Source organism: Canis lupus, chromosome 32 (genome assembly GCF_003254725.2).
Source record: "Canis lupus dingo isolate Sandy chromosome 32, ASM325472v2, whole genome shotgun sequence".
NCBI classification, from domain to species: Eukaryota; Metazoa; Chordata; class Mammalia; order Carnivora; family Canidae; genus Canis; species Canis lupus.
In genome coordinates, this window is record NC_064274.1 from 2,487,794 (window position 1) to 2,511,441 (window position 23,648).

Below are 23,648 nucleotides of genomic sequence, written 5' to 3' on the forward strand. Positions count from 1 at the left end.
TTTCTTGGTTGATGTTTAGTAGCATGTTGTTTAACTTCCATGTATTTATGGTCTTTCCAAATTTTTTTCTTGTGGTTGACTTCTAGTTTCATAGTATTGTAGTCAGAAAAAGTGCATGGTATCATTTAAATCTTTTTGTATTTGTTGAGGCCTGTTTTGTGGCCTAATATGTGATACCTTATGGAGAATGTTCCATGTGCACTTGAAAAGTCTTTGTATTCTGCTGTTTTAGGATGGAATGTTCTGAATATATCTGTTAAGCCCATCTGTTCAGTGTGTCATTGAAAGCCATTATTTCCTTTCTTATTTTCTATTTAGATGATCTATCCATTGATGTGAGGTGTTGAAGTCCCATACTATTATTGTGTTATTACCAATTAGTTCCTTTATGTTTCTTATGAATTATTTTATATATTTGGGTGTTTCCATGTTGATTGCCTAAATATTTACAATTGTTATATCTTCTTGTTGGATTGTCCTCTTTTTGATTATATAATACCTTTAGTCGTTGTCTTAAAGTCAATTTGTCTGATATAAATATTGCTACTCTGACTTTATTTTAATGTTTATTTGCATAATAAATGTCACCCACACACACACACACACACACACACTTTCAATCTGCAGTTGTCTTTCGGTCTAAAATGAGTCTCCTGTAGGCAGCATATAGATGGATCTTGGGTTTTTCTTTGTATCTATTCTGACACCCTTATCTTTTGATTGGAACATCTTAGTCCCTTTACATTCAAAGTAATTATTGATAGATATGCATTTGTTGCCATTTTATTACTTGTTTTCTTATTGTATCTGGAGGTTTTCTCTGATCCTTTCTGGTCTTTATCATGTTTAGTCTCTCCTTTGGACTTAAAGAGTTCCCTTTGATATTTCTTGCAGGCTTATTGATGAGCTCAAGATCGTTTAGTTTTTGTTTGTTTGGGAAACTCTTCATCTCTCCTGTTCTGAATAGATAGAGGATAGAGGATTCTTGGCTGCAGATTTTTCCTATTTGGTACTGTGAATATATCATGCCACTCTCTTCTGGCTTGCCAAGTTTCTGTTGATAAATTTCCAGCAAGGCTTATGGGTTTTCCCTTGTATGTTAAAACTTCTTTTGTCTTTCTGCTTTTAAGATTTTTTATCATTTTATTTTGCAAATTTAATTACAATATGTCTTGGTGTTGGTCTGCTTTTGTTGATTTTGATGGGATTTTTTCTGTGCCTCCTCATCTGGATATTAGTTTCCTTTCCCAGATTTAGGAAGTTTTCTCCTATTGTTTCTTGAAATGAAGTTTCTGTCCCCTTTTCAATCTCATTTTTTAAAATCTTTTTAAAAAAGATTTTTAAATTTATTTATTCATGAGAGACAGAGAGAGAGAGAGAGAGAGAGAGAGAGAGACTGAGACACAGGCAGAGGGAGAAGCAGGCCCCATGCAGTGAGCCTGACATCCCGGGTCTCCAGGATCAGGCCCTGGGCCAAAGGCAGCACTAAACTGCTAAGCCACCTGGACTGCCCTTGCTCACTTATTCATCTGGGATTCCTATTATACAAATGTTATTTTGCTTAATTGAGTCACTTAATTCCCCAAGTCTATTATTATGTTCTATAATTCTTCTTTCTTTCTTTTGTTCAGCTTCATTATTTTCCATTACTTTGTCTTCTAGGTCACTGATTCATTCCTCTGCTTCTTCCCACCTGCTGTTCATTACATCAAGTCTGTTTCCAATCTCATTTATTGCATTCTTCATTTCTGATTGTTTCTTTTTTAACCTTTTTATCTTTGTGGTGAGGGTCTCCCTGATGTCTTCTATTCTTTTCTCAAGCCCAGTGAATATCCTTATGATTGTTGCTTTAATTTTTCTATCAGATATGTTACTTATATCTGTTTTGCTTAAATTTCTGCCCATGGCCTTATCTTGTTCTTTCATTTGGGATAAATTCCTCTCTCTTGTTATTTTTTTCTAATCTCTGCCTTCTTCTCTCTATTAGAACAGCCAGTTATGTCTTCTGGTCCTGAAAGTAATGGCCTTATGAAGAAGAGGTCATGTAGTGCCCAGGATCTGGTGCTTCAGGGAATGTTTCTGGAGTGTGCTGCATATACTCTGCTATTGTGTTGTGGCCACTCTATCCTTTAGGCCAGTCATCTACAGAGGCTCTCCTTGTGGGACTATTTTATCCCTTGCCTAAATGTGGCAAGGTTTTTTTTTGTTTGTTTGTTTGTTTGTTTTTTTAATGTGGCAAGTTTTAACTAGGTGTGCTTTGGTCTGCTTGTGAAATGAGACTTGACACCAACTCTACCAGAACTGAAGCCCTGCAGAACTCTCTGGTCTGGAGACATGGTGTGGGCAGGTTTTTGTGCTGGTTTCTGGCAGAGGGGCCTGCCATGCTGGGACTGAGACAATATTGGCTTAGAAGGGCAACTGTGGCAGAGCACAGGGGGATGGGGTTTGGTGTAAACAAGTTAGGCAGCCAGTGTCCATGCTCAGCTACTTTCATCAGGTGGGTGTGTTTATGCTGAAGGGTGGAGGAGGAAAATGGCATATTATATTGTTCTTAGAGAAGCATCTCCTAGAATACTGCCTCTCAGGCATGCGCTCTGAGAAGAGTGAATAATCTCCCCCATTGTGCCCCCAAGCGATTTTCAGGTTACGGTTTCCATGCTGTCTGTCCTTGGGTAGTTTGCCTGCCTCCTCTCCAGGAGAAGCACAATGCCCTCAAGACTCTATCCTAGGCAAGCAAGCTGACCTTTAAAAGTCCAAGCTTTAAGCCTGGAGCTTTAAGGTTGCAAGAATCATGAAATTCAGCACTTCTCATTTTCTAAGCCAGTGGCTTTGGGGAAACATTTCCCTTGTGAGTTCCCTTTTGTGTTCCTCTTTCACCCTTCTCTGTGACTACAGCTCCCTGCCCTCTGTAGTATCCGTGATCTTTTTCTCCCCTAAACCAAATCTATGCATTTCCTACCTTCTTTGATGTGGCCTCATCCCTTTCTTCTGTCAGTCTTTAGGTTAATTTCTGGGGTATTTGGGATAATCGAGAGTTACTGTGTTTGTGGGATAAGATGAGCCTAGGGTCCTACTCTGCCACTATCTTCCTCCCCTCCAGAAGTACACTCATTCTTCAAATATTCTTTCTCTTCTATATGTCAAGCGATGGGCTATGTATTTCCTGGCATGGTGGGAAATAGCATGCCTTATAAATCAATAATAATACATATTCCTTTTACATTATATGGTAGTGTGATAGCCATAAATTTGCATATATCAAAGTACTCTGAGTTAAAATTCTGTGATTACAAGAAATAGACCCATTTCTGATTAACATAACAAGTAAGGGGGGTTTATTGGAAAGATACTAGAGGTAGGCTACAAAATAGAAGGAAGAACTGAACCACCAAACTTTTAGGAAGCTTTGGAAAGGACAAGAAACAAGGTAGCTTCCGATTTCTAGCCTCAGGAGCTCACAGATGTGGTTATCAATCATGTTTACATCAGATTACTCATGTAGGTTCTAAATGTATTTGCTCAAAAGTCAAATTCTTGGGAGAAAAAAACTGGGCCACAATTAAAAAAAAAAAAGGAGTAGATTAGGAAAGTATTCTAGGAAGACAAAAGTAATATCTGCTACAGTTATGAAAATATCTCTCAGGGACTAAGTGTCATGGAGAGGCCACCTAAAGGGCTTAGTCAACTTTTTTAATGATTATTATTTTATTTATCATATATTTATCATATTTATTATTTATCATATAGAAGATCCAATAATCCAAGTAAGATTTCAAACTCCTATTTGTGTATAATAGGATTGGGGATTTAAATTTCATCTTTATACAGTGGGAATGCATGAAGAGTCTGGAGCAAGGAACTGTGATGGTCAGATTTCCATATTGAAATGGAAATTGGTTGCTGTGTAATCAACATATTGAATGGAAGAGAAATTAAACTTTCTAGGTAGTATATTGTAAAATCAAGGAGAAGAGTTAGTTATAAGGCTTGAACATGAGCAATGACAATTGGGAAAAGAGAGGAGGCAGATAAAGAACATATTTAAGAGGTGCTATGGTGTGGAATTTTTAAAAAATGGTGTCTAGTCACAGTAGACTGAATTCAAATTATAAGGGAGTTCATTGCCTCACACACCTGAAAAGTTCAGAGGAGAACAGAAGTTAGTTTCAACGGTGTCATCTAAAAACTTTGTTTTCAGGGGATCCCTGGGTGGCTCAGTGGTTTAGCGCCTGCCTTTGGGCCATGGCGTGGTCCTGGAGTCCGGGGATCGAGTCCCACGTCAGGCTCCTGGCATGGAGCCTGCTTCTCCCTCTGCCTGTGTCTCTGCATCTCTTTCTCTTTCTCCCTCCCTCTCTCTCCCTCTCTTTCTCTATCATGACTATATAAATAAAAAAGTAAAAATAAAATAAAAACTTTGTTTTCACCTTGCAATTCTGCGTTCTATAATGCTAGTTTATTTCAAGCCTAGTTTCCTTCCTAGTGACAAAATGACTGCAGCAATGACTCCAAAGATCCAGAAAGAGAAAACATGTGGGTGGCCTTTTAGAGGTTTTCTTAGAAGAGAGAGAAAACCGAAAGTTACCTTCCCGTTCCTGACCTGTTATGACCAGGAGATTCCAAATTTGCCTAAACTTGTTCATTTGAAGCTAATCACTTTAGCAAGGAGTATGAAACAACCTTTGGGAATAGGATCGGCTTCCCACAAGCGTAGGACTCTAAGGAATGGGATAGATCCCAAAGTGAAAGCTTAGACAGGAGAAAATTAGTGCTATTAAGTCAATTCAGGGAGATTGTTTACTATGGGGTGTGTACTCTTTCCAGAATATTGATGGTGAGAGGAAGGATATATAGAGATGCAGGATTGAGGGAAAGGATTTTTTTCTTTCTACTTTTCCTTCTTTCCTTCCTTCTTTCTCCCTTCCTCCCTCCCTTCCTTCTTTCCAAGATAATTTTTTAGCAAGTTTTTAAGCTCATACATTAATTTACATTTCATTGGCCAACAGTGTCACAAGGCTATACCAGCTTCAAGGGATGCTGAGAAAAGCACATACTGGCTATGTAGCAAGGGAGAAAGGAAATGGGAACAGCTAGTGAATTAGCTAAATATAAGAATTTGCTAAACTAGTTCTTTTGAAGTCTTTTTGTTCCCAACTCCCAAGATTTGGGGAGTGTGTTTTCTTTTTGTGTTCAAGATATTAAAATTTTGTGACAGTGCTGTAGGTCTATTATAAAGTCAGAGTTCAACAATGTAGGGAAATGCATTCCCTTCCTTTTTTACAGGAATCCTTTTTTACAAAGATTTACAGAGATCGTAAAGTGAATGGAGTAGGAATTAGAAGCACATGCTCCAGATTTTACTTTACAAGATAATGCTGAGACAGGAATTTTGTCTTCTTGGATGGACTTCCAGCCAGCAGGAAGTGAATGGCTCCATGGGATAGATATGAACAGCTGAATCATAGAGCATTAAATCTTAGCAATCAATGTGTGACATAGTAACTCTTTGATCCAGCACAATAAGAAGTGTCAGCTTATAGATGATACTCTTATACCAGTATTGCGACAGCTGATTCAGATAGCTATGTGATTCCAAATTGCTGAGCCGTTTCTTCAACCAGAGACAGCATCAGAAATGAAGATGAATCAAAATTGATCAATAATGTAAAGTAGATGATACAGCCAGAGCAGACTGCCTTCTCACTGGCAGGAGTGCTGCTCTGTCTATGGTTCTGCTTTGTAAGACAGCCTTTTGGACAGCAGCCCTCAAGTAAGGGTATGATGCAAAAGCATCTGTGGATCCCACCAGGATCTATTGACTAACCATTTTCAGTATATGGGCCGCCGAGGCGAGCACATCTATTGACTTACCATGATTCATTCTTCGTCACTCACTTCCCGATAATAGAAACAAAGTCAGAGCAATTGAATGCCTTGAAGGGGTCAGTGTTTGTGGCTCTGGAAATACACACTGCTTCACTTCCTCATTTCTCATCAGTGGATTTGCTTCAGCAGCTATCCAGCAGCAGGGAGACCATTATTGCATGAAAATGTTCCATGACAGTGACATTCATTCAATTTTCTGAAGCTGTGACATGACATTCATTCAATTTTCTGAAGCTAAGTATGGACTGTGGATTTTCTGGATTCCTCTAAAAATGTAGGACAAGCAGCTTACATTTGAATAGTGATTAGACATTCTTAAAATTTTAGAAAACTCAAGCTTATTCATATTTAGTGACAGCAATAACTAACTTCTCAGTCTTCAGGTAAAAAGCCCTGGAAGTATCAGAGGTGCCCAGGTCACTCAGCTTGTTAAGCTTCTGACTCCTGATTTTGGCTCAGGTCATGATCTCAGGATTTTGGGATTGAGCCCTTTGTGGAGCTCTATGTTCCTCAGAGAGTTTGCTTGAGAATTCCCTCTCCCCCTCTCCCACTGCTCTTTCCCAGTCATTCTTGCATGCACATGCATGCTCTCTCAAGTAAATAATTAAACTTTTAAAAACAAAGATCTGGAAGTATAAAAAATAATGAAAATTCCCTGAAAATTTCCAAACATTATATTATTTTATATCCTTCAGTATTATCTTCTATCGAACCCTTCCATTAGAACTGCTATGGAGTAGCAACACTGATGTTTGACCTCACCTTTCTGACTCTTCAGGTCCAGGTGAAAGGAGTAAATAGCAAATGGGGAAGATCTGAGGACAGAAAAGGGAGCAGGGAAATGGAAGCATCTAGATAACCCACTGTGATCTCTATTACTGAGGTATCTAGCACTGACTATTTTCCTAAGGCATTTGTAATTGGAAACAGCTCTGCCCATTTCAATCTGTCCTTCTTTGCAAGCATCTTGAGTGACATAATATTATCCTATTATGTGAACAAAGACACTGATTTTAATTACATGGAAATTGATGTTTACTGTGAGCTTTTATGAAGAGTAATTATTACATTGAAAAAGATCCAAAGAATAGTTAGTCATCTTTATGAGCTTTGATTTGGGTGTTAATGCATCTTTAGTGTTCAATAGTGAGAATGAATTTGTGCATTAGATCCACATTTATATCATTTTTTTCAGTTATCAGAATCCTATTGCATACATAGGTTTTGCCTATCCACATAAGTTGACTTCAAGGCTTTGTTTAGCTTACTTCCTTCTCAATATATTGCTGCTTTTATTGTTCTCCAAGTATGCTTGGGCACATTATCAGAATTTTGCTTCCATGACTAGACGTTGCCTTTCTCAAGGTCAGAGAGCCTGTCTTAATCAGTTTTTCAGACCTCCCAACAGAACACAAAGTTTGGCTTGTAGGAGGCATTCAAATAAAAGTTGAAGGAAATAGATTATTTGAGACAAAAGAAATAATCTGTCTGCCTTGCTTTATCTGAAAAAGAGGTAGTTTGATTTACATCACAGGTGTATATGTATTTTGAGGATTAATATGTATGGGTAGGAGATTAATCGCTCGGAAGATGATTGTTGTACAAAATTCAAGAAAAAAAATCACTCCTAGTTGTCAGCTGTGATGGGTCTGCATAAAATCCTACTTTCTTTGTTTTGCTGATGTTGCAAGTACCTGAGCAATTTGCTGTTCCCACCTTCTTGGATCTATATGGTATTAATGCTTTACAGATTTCTCATTTCCATTGAATAGCTGCTCTTCAGATTTGGTGTAATTTCAGAATTTAATTAGGAATCGGAGCAAAGGTCAATTGATGTCTCACTGTGAGGCTGAAAGAGGGATGTAGAAGATGATTACATTTGTGCCTAGTGCCCATTGCTCATTTTAAAGGAGAACTTGAAGCTAGCAATGTGTGAGACCAGGTGTGTTTACCCATCTGCCATCCCTGATAGCTGAAGCTACTTCATCAACATTGATTAACATGCTCTGGCAGGTGCAGGTCTTTAGAAATCAGTTTAAATGGTAAAACATTTTAGCGGGGGGTGGGGGGGTGGGGGTTCTATTCTAAAACATACCCCCCTCCCCACTCTAGTTTTTTTTTCCTGCCCATGGTCAGGGGAACCTGAGGGACTAGACAATCTTCTATGACTCTTCACTCCCATTGGGATTTGGAGTTTTCATTTAAAGAGTCTCAGTCTGCCCTAAATATGTTTTTATGCTTTGATCCGGTGATTCCCTTTTTGGGAATTGAATAGAATGAAATTGTCAGAGATCTCTTTGGATATCCATGTGTAGATCATTTGTTTTAACATGATAAAAAAAACCTGAAAATAATAAAAATGCTTAAGTAGGAGATTGATTAAATAATGATACAAATGCACAATGGAATTCCATGGAGCCACTAAAAATCATTTATTTAATAAGTTGGGAAAATGCTCATTATGTAATATGAAGTGAGAAAAGCAGAATTCAAATACAAGATATATGTAGTTGTAATTTTGTAAAACTAGCTAACTATATATTTCCCAGTTAGCCCCCTTAGTATTTTCCAGATTCTTAGAATTAATTTTTCAGTAATAACCAAAAGGCAGTGATTCATATAACAAAAAGTGTGGGAACCTCCTATGAAGCAGAGACTGTAGAGGTAAAAAGCAAGGGTGACAAAAATCAACAGAGTCAAGATACCAGTATGGGAGAGGGTCACTCTGGGCTGGGGATCTCTGACAAAAAGGTGACCACTCCATTCAAGTCAAATATAAACAAAGCTCAATACTGCTTTCAGATGATAAATGGTTAACACTTGGTTGACATTAAGGGTGATAGCCAGGTCTGGCTCTGTTGGCAGGTGAGAGAGTAGACAAGAAGGGTGAAGCTTGGGCCAGCAGGTAGAACAGCCCACCTGGCTAAGGAGGGGTCTGGAAGCAGAGATGGAGGAACAGATCGTATAAATGGTGAGAGAGAGGAAGTAAGCCCAGTAGGTAGAGCACAAATAAGATTTCCTGCCAGATTGGCAGAAAAAGCAATGGGAAATACAGGGCTGGGTAGTATTTGGAGATTCGGATGTAGCACAGGGAGCTTTAACAAGTTCAGTCTCTTTTGTCAGTCCTCTACTCAAAATCCTCCAGTAGCAACTCAGTTCACTCAGAGTAAAAGCCATAGCTGTAAAGTCTAGATTTTAAAAGTGTGCCCTTGGAAATTGGTTTGAAGAAGCACGTTGCCTCCTCCCGATGGTTCTTGGATTTTGCAAGAAGATGTTTTCATAGATGTGAATGGTTGTTTTAAAGCAGCACTTTTTTTCTTCTTTAAATGTAAATGGATCTGAAAGCACTGGGTTTTAAATGTCACATGCATTTCTAAATCACCCTCTCCTCTACCTATCTAATCTAAGCCAACACAGGGAATCCAGCACTGGAAGTCTGTGTTCAAGCTCATCAAAAACAAAGACCAAAGTAACTACACAGGGTTCTTGGTTCCACCTACCTATTTTTGCTTAGATCTTGACTTTAAGTCAAGATCTAAAGAAATGTAAAGTACATTTCTAAAAGAAATGCCTTATACAGTACTTGGCATAGGGCTGACCCAAGCCATATGGTTTTCCAGCTAGGCTAATAATTTTGTGTATCCACCAACTGTTACTACAAAAATACTTCCCCAGCTGAGTGTGGCAAGTAATAAGAAGGACTTTTGTGGCAGTACTTGTCACTTTTTATCTCGCACTGTCCAATATGGTAGCTATGAGACACATGTGGCTATTTAAATTTAAGTACAAATTAATTAAAATTAAATGTAATTTAAAATTTAGTTATTTTCTCACAGTAGCCACTTTTCAAGTGCTCATGTGGGTAGTAGTGCTTATATAGGATGGCACTGATATAGAACCTTTCAATCATTGCAGAAAATTTTTCTGGAAACATGTATGCCCCTTAGAGCATAGCAAGAACCCTGCAGTTCATCTACTGACAAGATAGTTTCATAACAATCCATTATATTCTAGCATTCACTCATTCAGCAAAGATTTATGGAATTTTTACTTGCTGTATTTCCTGGTTTTGCTTGCCAATGGACCAACTAGGTACCTGTGGCTTCAGATTTCAAAGAAGGCCCTGAGATAGAGAATGGAAATGACTAGTGGTGGTGTTTGCAGTGAGTCAGTTGACGGTCACTGACAATTTGAAGTGGACTTAGGAGACACGATCCAGGACACCGAAGTGTCTGCTTCAAAGTTTTGTAACTCTATTTTGTCTTTGTTTTAACATTTGCTATTATTATGACTTAAAATGTTTTTAGTATCTAATAGTAATGCCATCTAAGCATTCATTTGAATGTGGTCCAAATGATAGTGCCAAAAAAATATGGTCATGAAAATCAGTATCTTTGAAATAGAAATTTGATGTGTTAAAATAAGGCCAAAGGCCCTAATACACCAGGCTATTGCTTTGGGGAAAAGCATGCTATGATATATCAGAAATAATCTTGGGAAAATATAAGGCAAAAATAGGCAACAATGGTGGTAGATACATGTGTTGTGAGAATTCATCTCTTCTCTGGCTGTTATTGGCTCAGGCACAGGCTCATTTTCCCAGGTCTGAAATTACTATGGTTCATTGCTTCCCTGGCCATAGTAACTTATTTCAGAGGTGTGAAAGTCCACGCAGTGTGAAGTGTAAGAATTTGATTTTATGATGGGAAGGAAAGGAAGCCCCTTATCCTCCAGTGTAAATGAGAAAATTTGGGTCCTGGGAGCTGCCAATAGCTACCTTGCCACCATGGAAAAACTAGCCCAACTGAAAAACCACTACAAGAAGGAGGGCACAACCAAGGGAATTACAAAAAAATGAGAAGCAACGGCCCTGGTGATTTTACAAACCTTTGGCTCAACTGACCCTAAAGTTTGCCTTCTTTCTAGTTATGTGAGTCAATAGTTGTTCTTTTTCTCTAACTCAATTTAAATTGTGATTGTGCTACAGATTCCTTCTATTCCGTGGTGTTATCTTCAGAGCAATCAGGATTTAAAACAAAAAGTCCTACATGAAGCCAATAGAAGACTCTGCTTTTTTTTTTTTTTCATGAGCCAAATCAAATGTTCTGGTCTTTCCCACTGAAACTTTCTTTTGGCATAACCTTATTATTATATTATTAATCCCTGATCACAGCAATTCACTTCTAAATTGATTTACATTGCTTATGAAGTGAAACATCATCTACTACTCAGTTTAATTACTGAATTCTGACTGCTTACATAAATAAACAACTCTCTGCGTGTGACAGTCTGGGCACTGCTGACCTCAGATTGGTCAAATTCACTTGTGGTCCCAGTGGTGATCAACGATGTGCATGTGTGGGACTTCTACTTGTAATAATGCTCTGGAGCAACAAAGTAATGTTGCACAGTTTCATATTTTACGAAGTACATAATTGCTTCTGTTTGTCCTGGATATATATCTAACAAGGTCTATTTCAATACATTCTGAAAATTATCTTCCAATAAAATGGTTGAAAATATGAATCATTTATATTTTATGGTTTACACAAAGACATTTGTGTAAATGAAATGTGTAACAGTTTGGCCTCTTTCTGTTGCCAGTGATGGAAGACTCAAAACTAGTTTAACAGAGGAGAATTTATTGGCCTCTACAACTGAAAAATCCAGAGTTTTCAGCTGAAGCAGAATTTGAGGGTCAACCAGTGCTTTTGGAATTCAGCTTCCCTCTGTGTCCACTTCTGAGCTCTACTCTCTACTGTATTGGCTCCAGGCTGAGGCTGAGGCTCCACACAGTGTCCTCTTGGAAGCTCTAGATTCCCTCATATATCTAAATCCAACAAAAGAGACAGTCTTCCCCCACAAAAAATCTCAAAGAGAAGTTCCAGAACTTACAGTTGTTGGTAATGATTGGCCTCAACCAATTATTGTGACCAAGGAATAAAAATACACAAATTGGCTTAGAATAGTCATATTCTCAACCCTGCATTCAATGGAATTTAATTCTCCCCACCTAAGGAAAATCCTAACTATGTGTACATTGTATATTCTTATCTCAAAAGGGAGGTGTGGGTGGCGGGATATGAAACTACAAGCCATCAGAAAGTGAGGCCATGTACCATTCTTGTGTTTGGTCTTCAAGGAACTTATGGTGGCCTAGCTGAGACTTTTACTACTTACTCTCTTCTCACATTTGGGTTCCTCGAAGTAACCAAGTTGCTCTTTGGTAGGGCTTCTTTGCCTTTCTTTCTGGCGCTATTCCAGTTCCATCTGAGCACTGCTTTTTTCTCTGAGCTCAATTTTTGCGAGCTAAAGTTCATGATTTTGTACAAGAAACTGTTAAATCCATTGGCTGTTTTTTTTTTTTTTTTTAAGATTTCATTTATTTATTCACGAGAGACACAGAGAGAGAGAGAGGCCGAGACACAGGCAGAGGGAGAAGCAGGCTCCATGCAGGGAGCCCGACGTGGGACTCAATCCCAGGTCTCCAGGATCACGCCCTGGGCTGAAGGCGGTGCTAAACCATTGAGTCCCCCAGGCTGCCCAGCTGTTTGTTTTTTGGTTTTTGGTTTTTGTTTTTTTAAGCTAATTTCATTAGCCTCACACTATGATTTATGGCTTAAGCCAAAAATGGCTAAGGAGAGAAGGAATATTCTGCTTGATAAGTTTCTGAGGCAGCTAATTATTGATAAATAGAAAATAACTAGCTTAGAAGCGCCTGGGTGGCTCAGTCATTAAGCATCTACCCTTGGCTCAGGTCATGATCCCAGGACTCTGGGATTGAGCCTGAGTCAGGTTCCCTGCTCAGAGGGGAGTTGTCTTCCCCTCTCCCTCTCCACCTCCCCCTGGCTCGTGCTTTCTTGCTTTGCTCTGTCTCTCAAGTAAATAAACAACATCTTAAAAAAAAAAAAAAAAAAAAAAAAAAAAAGAACTAGCCTAAGCAGGGAGAGTACATTGGAGTCATCTAATACGATGTGTAGACCTCGGTTTTATTCCTGAATATGGTTGAATTTGTTCTGGTGTATTTAGAGGTTTTAGGATGCTGCTGGATGATCTCTCTTGAGACCAGTATTCTGAAGAAGGGTTGGTTTCATTTTTAGATTTTATTTTTTTTATTTATTAATGATCTATTTATAGATCTATATATAGATCTATATATATATACTGAGATTGAGAGAGAGAGGCAGAGACAGGCAGAGGGAGAAGCAGGCTCCACTCAAGGAGCGGGACGCAGGACTCAATCCCGGATCTCCAGGATCATGCCCTGGGCCCAAGGCAGGCGCCAAATTGTGAGCCACCCAGGGATCCCCCTGGTTTCATTTTTAGAGAATAGTGGATATACAAGGGCATTTCCAAATCTGGAAATATAAAATTGCCCACCCAGAAATTTGCTGAGCTTCTAATTTGGCTGTTAATCAAACAATCTAAAAATAAGGGTTGCTTTAAATAAAAGACTAAAATAAATCACTCAAGAGTCAGTCTCAAATCTGATTTTGTATAGTAGGCTAATTATAACACCAAATCACTTATTTATTCCTCCTTAAATCTACCATGATTGCATGTGTTTTTGCACCTAACTAGTATAAACCCTCCTCCTTTTAAGTTAGGTGAGGAAATACACATCTTTCTTTTTGCCTATTAAGAGAGCATATTTTCTTAAAATCTTTTGCTAAGGGAAATGTTTCTTAGAATTCAAAGAGTCCAAAGAAAAAGCTATAATAATGTGAGCCAACTGGAAGGTGTTGAGAAAAAGCAATGAACTTGGAGCAAAAAAAACCCTGGAGTTTAAATAAGTCCAACCATTACTGTGTTGCCTTAACCAATTTGCCTAACTTCTCTGAACTTCAATTTCTGAAGAAAACAGAGAACAAGTTAAAGGGGATTCAAAGCTACATAGTAATTAGACCCTCCTTAGAGCTGGAAGAAGTCAGGTGGCCTTTATAAACATTCTCTAAATATTTAAACCATTGTGGATAGATGGACTCTTTAAAATTATAACAATAATACCTTCAATTTATATAATTTTGTCCTAGAAGAACTTGTGTAAAAAAGGAATAATTTATTCTAAAATAATTTAAAGGACTAGAATAAATGACACCTATTAATATCTGCCAGTGTTTTGTCATAATGTTATGATGATAAGCATTCTAAGAACTGAATATAAGCCATGAACTGATGAGATCATAGGTTCTCATAGGGACAAATCCACATCTAATTTGGATCCCATCCAGAACTGATGAGCCTTCTTGCCCAGCCTTAACTTGGAGACAGAGAAAAGAATGTGATGGGCTTGGGAGGAAAAAGCATTCAAAAGCCACCTTGAGATGTTTTGCATTCCAGGTCCCACACTCAGCATTTTAAAATTAGCTTTTTTATTTTAAAGAAAGTGAGAGTTTTTCTGGCTCCATTGTATGCTCCATATACTTCTTGACATTGTGCTTCTTGCATGCTGTTGCTCATATAAAAGAAAATAATATTTGATAAGTATTAATTTTCCAAAAGATAATTTTTTTTACCTAGGCAAATTTGTTTAAATTTTTAAAATTTTACCTAGTCAGATTTAATCCAAGCCAATCTAAACTTCAAACCCAAATCAAACAAAAAGGAGGAAGGGAAAAAACCCCGAAAAATCTTTCTTTTAAGCTAGCTTTCTTTTCATTGAAAAATTAAGTTCTGGGCAGCCAGGGTGCCTCAGTAGTTTAGCGCCGCCTTCAGCCCAGGGCCTGATCCTGGAGTCCCAGGATCGAGTCCCACATCAGGCTCCCTGCATGGAGCCTGCTTCTCCCTCTGCCTGTGTCTCTGCCTCTCCTCTCTCTCTCTCTCTCTCTCTCTCTGATGAATAAATAAATAAAATCTTTAAAAAAAAAAGAAAAATTAAGTTCTGATTTTGTTGGAAACCTTTCCATACAACTTTTTTTAATATAATTTTATCTTCTCATGATGATCCAGGTTGGAATAATAGTTTCAAAGCCTTTTGGAGGTGATAACAACCAATCCTGGTTAATTTTGTAGCTTTTCCTTCCTCCTTATTTCCTTCTTTATTTTATACCTTTTTTCTTTTAAATCACATATCACATACATAATGTTAATTTATTTTAACTTATTGTAACTTATTTTTAAGGTTAATGCAAATTATAACAGATTTATTGATATATAATTCATATAGCATGCAATTCACTCTTTTAAAGGACACAATTCAGTGTTTTTAAAATATTCACAGAGTTGTGAAATCATCAACCACTATCTAATTCCAGAACATTTTTATCACTCCCCCCTCCTAGATAAACTCTACTTATTAGCATTTACTTCCCATAACTCCCTCTCCCCAGGCCCTGGCTACCACTAATCTTCTTTCTGTTTCTTTAGATTTGCCTATCTTACAAATTTATGTTTCATATAAATGGAATCATACAATATGTGGCTTTTTGTGTCTGGCTTCCTTCATTTAGGAGAAAGTTTTTAAAGTTCCATCTACGTTGTAACATATATCAGTATTTCATTTCTTTTTATTGCCTAATAATATTGCATTGTATGGAGCTACCACATTTTATTTGTTCATTTATCAGTTTATGGACACTTGGGTTATTTCTACCATTAGGCTATTATGTTACTATTAATATTTGTGTGCAAGTTTTTGTGGGGACATATGTCTTCAATCCTCTCTGGTTGTACATAGAGGTGGAATTACTGAATCATATGAGAACTCTATACTTAACTTTTTGAGGAACTGCCAACCTGTTTTCCAAAGTGGCTACACAATTTTACATTCTCATCAGCTGTGTACAAGGGTCCAATTTCTCCATATCCTTGTCAAAATTTGTTGTTCTCTGTCTTTTTTATTATAGCCATCCTAGTACATGTTAACTAGTGTCTGATTGTGATTTTGAGCTAAATGTATTTTGATTTGCAAGAATTTTTCAGAATTGTATGACATTCTTTATGACAAATAGCCATAAAGCACCAGCATTTGTTGAACACTTTTCCAAACAATATCTCATCTTGTGGGGTATAGTTCTTTTCGTTCTACAAAGAGACCAATGTAAGGGAAGTGCCTTTTGTGGTTTTAGTTACAAGTGGAGTCAGTATTTGCACCCAAGGCTGTCTGACACCCATGTCATTGTTGTGCAACTTCATTATAAGCTGTGGAGATACATTCCAAATCAGGTCTTCAGATTCACAGGCTTTAAATTTCGATTTTGGGACACCAAAGCCCAATGACTTACTCTGTTCATCAGAGAGACTTTAAGGTCTTTGGGAACATCATGTTGGGGTCCTGGTCCTAAATCCTGGAGAAGGATCAAAAGAGCCTCAGCTGAGTAGCACTTTGTCTCAATTCTTTCTCCTTACCCACTTTGCTCAGATTTGTCTGATTCTCTGACTATTCAGCTGGGTGATGTAGCCCTTTGTTCATCAGAAAGACTAAAATTTATTGTACTGATATAAATTCCTGCCTCAAAGGGATAATTGATTACATTATCTATCTAGTTGACAGGCCTTTAAAGCCAGAAAATTCAGCATTGTGGGAGAAGTAAATCTAATACTCTGGAGAACAGCCAGAGATCCTGTAGTCACAGCTGCCCTGAAGAAACTACCCTTGTTTCTGACTTCCTCTCTTTCCAATTATCTTGACACATTAATCTTACGAATTCCATGTCACCTGACTATACGTTTAAAAAAAAGAATCCAGTCTGTTTGCCTTTCAATCTATTATTCTATTTATACATAATTTTTATTCAAGTAATATGGGCACATGGCTAAGAGTAAGAATCCCTTGCTCCATCCATTCCACCTTTACTCCATTCTCAAGAATCAACCACTGGTAACAAATATCTGGTAGTGCTTTTATGTCTTTACATGTGCTTTTTCTATCATTGTTTGATTTATCAATTTTAGACATTATGAAAATTTGCTTCCTTTATAATAAAAGCCATTATGAAATATTCATTCAGTGATACCACTTCCCACTTTCCTAATAACTTAAAAGGTATTACCACACCTTAATTTTTAATTTCATACACTGTAGGTATTTTCCTCCATTGCTCATCTTGTAAGATGAGGATATTAGTGACTGTATCCTGGCATTTAGTTCTCCTCTCCTTTCTTTCCCAACTAACTTCTATACTTTGTCATTGCATCGTCACAGTTGATAACATTTATGGTCTGTTCTGTCACAATTTAATTTTCCATATGTTGCCTACAGGTTAGGCCTAAAAGCCAAAAGGCAATAAAATGTCATTATTGTGACTCTATGAAAATTATGAATTGACGTGGTATTATACTATGATTATATTTTTCTTGTATAGTTTTTCCCCATGAAGTTTCTAAAACTCCTCCTTTTCTTATACTACTTACCTTTACTTTTTGATTATTTCTATACATATCAGGTGTGGTTTTGTGTGTAGCTTTTTCCTGGAGTCTCCCCCGCACCCCAGGCAAGACCTTCTATCCATCTTTCCCAGTTTGAACTGCCTCAAGGCCAGATGCACAGCTGTCATCCTGGGACTTCTTTTCACCTTCTTGGTTCATTCCCATGTTTCACTGGAATACATCCCCAAGAAATTTTTAAAGAAACGGTGTATGGGAGGTAAATTGTTTTAAGCTGTTCCATATCTGAAAATGGATTTAGTCTATATCACATTTGGATGATAGTTTGTGGTGGCATATAGAATTCCAGGTTCAAAATCATTTTTTCATTAGAACTTTAACAATATTATTCCACGGTTTTTTGGCAACCCATAGTGTCATTGCAAAGCCCAGTGCTAGGGGTGCCTGCGTGGCTCAGTGGTTGTGCGTCTGCCTTTGGCTTGCATCGTGGTCCTGGGGTCCTAGGATTGAGTCCTGCATCCGGGTTCTTGCAGGGAGCCTGCTTCTCCCTCTACCTATGCCTCTGCCTCTCTCTCTCTCTGTCTCTCATGAATAATTAAATAAATAAAATCTTAAGGAAAAAAAAAGAGAATGTCCTTATTTCTATTTTTTCTGTTTTTTCTTGGAACTACTATTACTGATGTTAGGTTTTTTTGTATTGCTCTTACTCAATTTCTTTAGAAGAGACCTCTCTACATTTTCTTTAAGATAGACTCTAAAAAAATTCTTCAAGAAAGCTAGAGATGGAAACTTATTTTTTAAAGATTTATTTATTCATGAGAGACACACAGAGAGAGGCAAAGACACAGGCAGAAGGAGAAGTAGGCTCCCCAGGGAGCCCGAGGCAGGACTCGATCCTGGATCCTAGGATCATGGCCTGAAGTGAAGGCAGACACTCAACTGCTGAGCCACCCAGGCGTGAGATGGGAACTTTTCTGAAAACACACTTTTAAAAAAATGAACTTCTGGGGGTTCCTGCGTGGCCCAGTTGGTTAAGCTTCCAACTCTTGGTTTTGCCTCAGGTCATGATCTCAGAGTTGTGAGATGGAGCCTTGCTTCCAGTTCTGCACTTAGCACAGAGTTGACTGGAGATTCTTTCTCCCTTCCCTTCTGCTCCTCCCCCTCTTGCATGCACTCTCTCTCATAAATAAATAAATAAATAAATAAATAAATAAATAAATATTTTAAAATAAAGTTAACATTTATGTTTTTTCCCAGTTTTATTGAGATTATCGACATATATAACTATATAAATTTAAGGGGTATAGCATAACGGTTTGACTTAAATATATTGTGAAGTGATTAGCACCGTAAGTTTAGTTAGCTTCCATCATCTCATACAATAAAAAGAGAAAGCAATAAAAGAAAAGAAGAAAAAGCCTTTTTTTTTTTTTTTTTGGTAATGAGAACTCTTAGGGCTTACTCTTTTAACAATTTTCATATATATCACACAGCAGCATCAGCTGTTGTCATCATGTTGTATTTTATATCCCTAGTTCTTATTTATCTAATAACTGGAAGCTTGTACTTTTTGACCACCTTCCTCCTGTTCCTCCTGCCCTCACCCTTCACCTCTGATAACCACAAGTCTGATTTCTCTCTCTCTTTGCCCACCCCTCCTTTTTGGTTCCACATATAAGTGAAATCATACAGTATTTGTCTTTCTGTCTTAGTTCACTTAGTATAATGCCCTCAAGTTCCATCCATGTTGTTACAAATGGCAGGATATCCTCTCTTTTTTTTTTCTATGGTGGGATAATATTGCATTATATGTATATACCACAACTTCTTTATCCATTTATTCATCAGTAGACATGTAGGTGGTTTCCATGTTTTGGCTATTATAAATAATGCTGCTATGAACATGGGGAATACCTCTGTTTTTGGTCCCACAGCCCACTGCTACCATTTGTTAGATCCAGGATATCTGTGTTTTGTACCTCTCTTATATTCTTCAGACTGTTTTTCTCCTTACTTGTATTCCCTGCCCCATCCTCAATACTTACACATACACATACATTTCCTCCCTCTCTCTGTCTAGACTGATGCTTCTTCTTTCTTCCTTCATCACTAAACATATCACTCTGTCTGATTTCAGTCTTCCAGAAACTGATCTAATCTCTAATCTGTTGTTCACCAGTGGAGCCCTTCTTCTTTTTTTTTGTATTAAAATTATTCCTTTTATGTTCTTTTTCTGTCATTTTAATAGCATCTCAAGAGGAAGAAGAGATAAATATATGATTGTTTCACCAAACTGACCTCTAATAAATCAAGCTCTTCATCAGAACCTGTCTTTGCTCTGCCCAGATCCTTGTTACTCATTATCATTAACTCAGCTTTCTTTGGATTGCCTGATTTTGCTCTATATGATCCAGTATCTTCACTCAATTGCTCAGGTTTGCCATTATTCTTCTCGGTACGGAGAAATTCCTTCTTGTACTATAAAACAGGTCTGAAAATTACTGTTTGGTGTTTAGGATTAGTGATTATTATGCTGACAACTATAACTCAACTGTAGTAAAATTATTATTTCCTTTATATCCTCTCATAGAAATGAAAGTGGTGAGTAATTAGCTGTGTGTTTGGTGTGGGGTCTAGGGGAGTGAGAAAGGAAGGAGAGGACCAAGTCATAATTTTCATTAAATAGAGCATCTAGAAGGTTATTAAGAATGATGAAGTTTTATTTTTTTAAAAAAGACTTATTTATTTATTTGACAGAGAGAGCATGAGAGGAAGGAATAGAGGGAGAGAGAATCTCAAGCAGGCTCCACACTGAGTGCAGAGCCCTACCTGGGGCTCAGTCTCATGATGCTGAGATCACGACCTGAGCCAAAACCAAGAGTCAGACACTTAACAGACTGTGCCGCCCAGGTGCCCTGATAAACCTTTCTCCATCATCAGTAAAGATAGCCAAGAAGAAATAGGTTTCAGTTGCAATATGATCAGTTTTTTAGAAAAAACTAGAAAATATTTCTGAATGAGAAAGAATTTCTGTAGAAAATCATGTAATTTCATTTCTTTAAAAATAATATCGGGACTCATTTTGTTTTCAGTAAGTATTTAAATGTGATCCAAATTAGAAGCAGAAGTATGGACTAGAAGTCCTATCTAGCTTCTTCTCCTAGGATGACGATGAAAAATAACAACAGTAATGGTAATCAGTATGTTTTATTGAGTATTTGCAGTGTGCCAGCTTCTGGGCTAAGTACTTTACATGCCAATCTCATTTAATTCCTACAACAGGCCTATGAGGTAAGAAATATTAGTATTTCTACTTGACAGAGAAACCCATTATCCCAGATCCCTAAAGTAATAGATTCAGATCTGGGTCTGTTTGACCACAAGATGCTTGCTTTCAAGATGCCACATGAATTTGTCTCTTCTAGGATGCTGTGATTTTCATTTTCAAAATCAATGCCTTTATCTAGGACCACTATGCCCTTATTGTTCTAAGTAATACTTGTAATTGTTGTTTTTAGTGATTTGTTCTTTACCCTGCATTATTATATCATCGAATCAGATTGAGGTGATGATGCCTCTACTTCTAAAATTTGAACTAGTTTTCTATTGTCATAAAAATGTGCCGTCTTCCAACTGTTTTTCAAAGTCAGATGACTTGTCAGTACTTATACAGAATACCCTTAAGACTCTGTATCCACTGTGAAGCTTAGCTACTGTCCTGAATGGACAGTTTCAGAAAATGACTTTCTGGCCCAACCCCATGACAGTCTGTCAACTCTTAACAGCCTTGTGGGAGTGCTGGCAGATGGCAATCAGAGCAGGTGAGCACTTCCTCATAAGGACACTCTTCACAGTAGTCTTTAAAAATTGTGGCTGCTTCATGTAGGGTAAAAAAATCGGGTAAAAGAAAAACCTTTATCCCACGGAGTCTTTAGATAGATTCAATCTTATTTTACAATACTCAGCTATATGTTTATTTTTGCTCTTGTTGGCTTTATTGTTCATTAAAGAATTGTTTGCTCTTTATACATATGAGTGACTTGAAAAGTGCATATTTATTTTAAATCTACATAAAAGGCACAAGAACAGTAAGAAAAGAAGGGAAGGAAGAAAAGAAGGATAAAGAAAAAAAGGGTTTTGCTATGGAAGTTAAGAGAAATCCAATGGCAGCAGATCCCTATTATGTCACAAACGGTTAATTATACCCTAAATTAAATTCTGACACTAAAACATATTCACACAATTGCAGTTAGCCTACAATGTGATTGTCGATACAAAGGAATTCTGCAGTCCTTTCCAGCACTTATACCTGTTCCCCCACTCCCCCCACTCTGTAGTATTTATCCTGAGGTGATCCAAGTAAGAATCCTCCTATAGCTACTGGCCAACATACCACTGCCCACTGCTTCCCCTACTCCATTTCTTCTCCCTCCCTCGCTCCTTCTAAACTCAGTTTGACCAAGATTGTCGAAAGGATGATGGCAGAGGCAACAAAAGTAACTAAACAATTTTTGTCTATGATCCTGCCTTTCCCTTTTTTTTTTTTTTTAAGATTTTATTTATTTATTCATGAGAGACACAGAGAGAGAGAGGCAGAGACATGGGTAGAGGGAGAAGTAGGCTCCATGCAAGGAGCCCGATGTGGGATTCGATCCCAGGTCTCCAGGATCAGGCCCTGGGCGGAAGGTGGCGCTAAACTGCTGAGCCACCCAGGCTGCCCGATCCTGCCTTTCCATTCATGTTTCTGTCTGTAATTATTGACCACCTCCTCCATCCAAGAATATGTGATGATGTTAATATCACAGTAGCTGAGTAAACATGGTTCTCTTAACTTTGCTTTATGTCACTATAAAGAACACACCACTGATAGGTCCTATGATGTCATTGTCACATTCTGGACCTTAGGTTCTTGGGTTGCTCTGCACTAGAAAACAGGATGAAACTGATAGGCTCCTATACACAAAAAAAGGGCATTCTAATCACATTTGTATCATGCTTTAAGCTGCTGTGCTTCACAAATTAGTTTTCCTCCTTTATGTAGAGGCTTTATAAGAATTCTCTGTATTATTGTCATCATTACTACTAGCCTCAGCAATGACAATTTTCCAGTCCAGTGACTCTGTCTACACACAATCTGAAGTGCCATAACTGCATTTTGGAAAAAGTACAAAAGCCTAGAAAGCTGATTGATTGAAATTCAACATAGAAGATACCAAATCAGATTATAAAAGTATAGAAATTTACCAAGTATAATGTATAGAAAAAAGACAAACTTATGTAATAGGAAAAGAACCCAGCATGTATAAAGTTTTAATAAATGATATTGAAAGACATGACAAATCAATCAGAAAGGGTAAGATTGAGGGTACTTAGCTGTCTCAGTCAGTAGGTCACGAGACTCTTACCTTAGATTTGTGAGTTCAAGCCCCACATTGGGGCTAGAGGTTGCTTAAAAAAGGGTAAGATTGTTCATTAAATGGTCTAGGGACATATGTTTTGAAAAAAAAATCAACTTAGATTTTCATCTCACACTGTATGCGAAAATTTATTCCAGATGGACTAAATATAAACTATTAATAAATAAGGATAAATTATAAGTGACTGGTCTCTGGAAGGGAATGTATTCTATTGGCATTAGAACAGAGATAAAAATTATAAAGTAATTTATCATCATCTGACTATACAACATTCTTGCATATCTGTATATCAAAAACTTAAGTTATGACAAAAGGGATACTATCTTTTATATATACAATATGTAAAATATAACTTACATAATTATATAACTTATACAAACAGACAAGAAAAACATTAAGACCTGAATAATTAAAGTGGGCAAAGAAAATGAGCAGTCAATTCACAAAGGAAGAGATTTCAGAGCCTAATAAAGATAAATATTCAATTGCATCTGTAATCAAAGAAATATAACTAAAATAATGAAATGCCTTTTTTTCTTCTATCAAATTAGCAATGTTTCTATATTGGCTGGGCCCTCTGGGAAGCAGTTGCAGAGGAGAGTTAGGAATACAAAGGTTTATTTGGGAGTAAGTCATCTGAAAGATAAAAAGGGGAAGAAGCAATGTCTGACATTCATGTACTATGAATATTCTATCACACTGCATGACAGTCTATCAAGAAAAATAGGCAATTAGTGCTAATAACATTCAAATATAAACCCATTTAATCCTCACAACAATATTATAAAGCATGTGCTTTCTGGACCCTTATATTAGAGACAAGGAAACTAAGGCACAGAAGGAATAAATAAAATGCCCAAGACAGAGTTGGAACTTGAACCCAGGCAACCTGACTCCAGCGTCTTTAGTCTTCAGTCTTATATTACAGTGCATTTAAAGTATAATATGCAATTTTAAGCAATTTTTATTTTATTTTGTTGATTTTTAAAGCTTTTATTTATTTATTTATTTGAGAGAGCGTGA

General features: G+C 37.3%; 1 long non-coding RNA gene across 1 annotated transcript; it reads left to right on the plus strand.

Moving 5' to 3' along the window:
• Nucleotides 1-14,017: 14,017 nt before the first annotated feature.
• On the plus strand, nt 14,018-19,534 carry LOC118353069 (uncharacterized). The gene is made up of 3 exons (XR_004811266.2): nt 14,018-14,223; nt 17,268-17,467; nt 19,457-19,534. It is a non-coding gene; the product is annotated as an uncharacterized LOC118353069 (long non-coding RNA).
• The last annotated feature ends 4,114 nt before the right edge of the window (nt 19,535-23,648 follow it).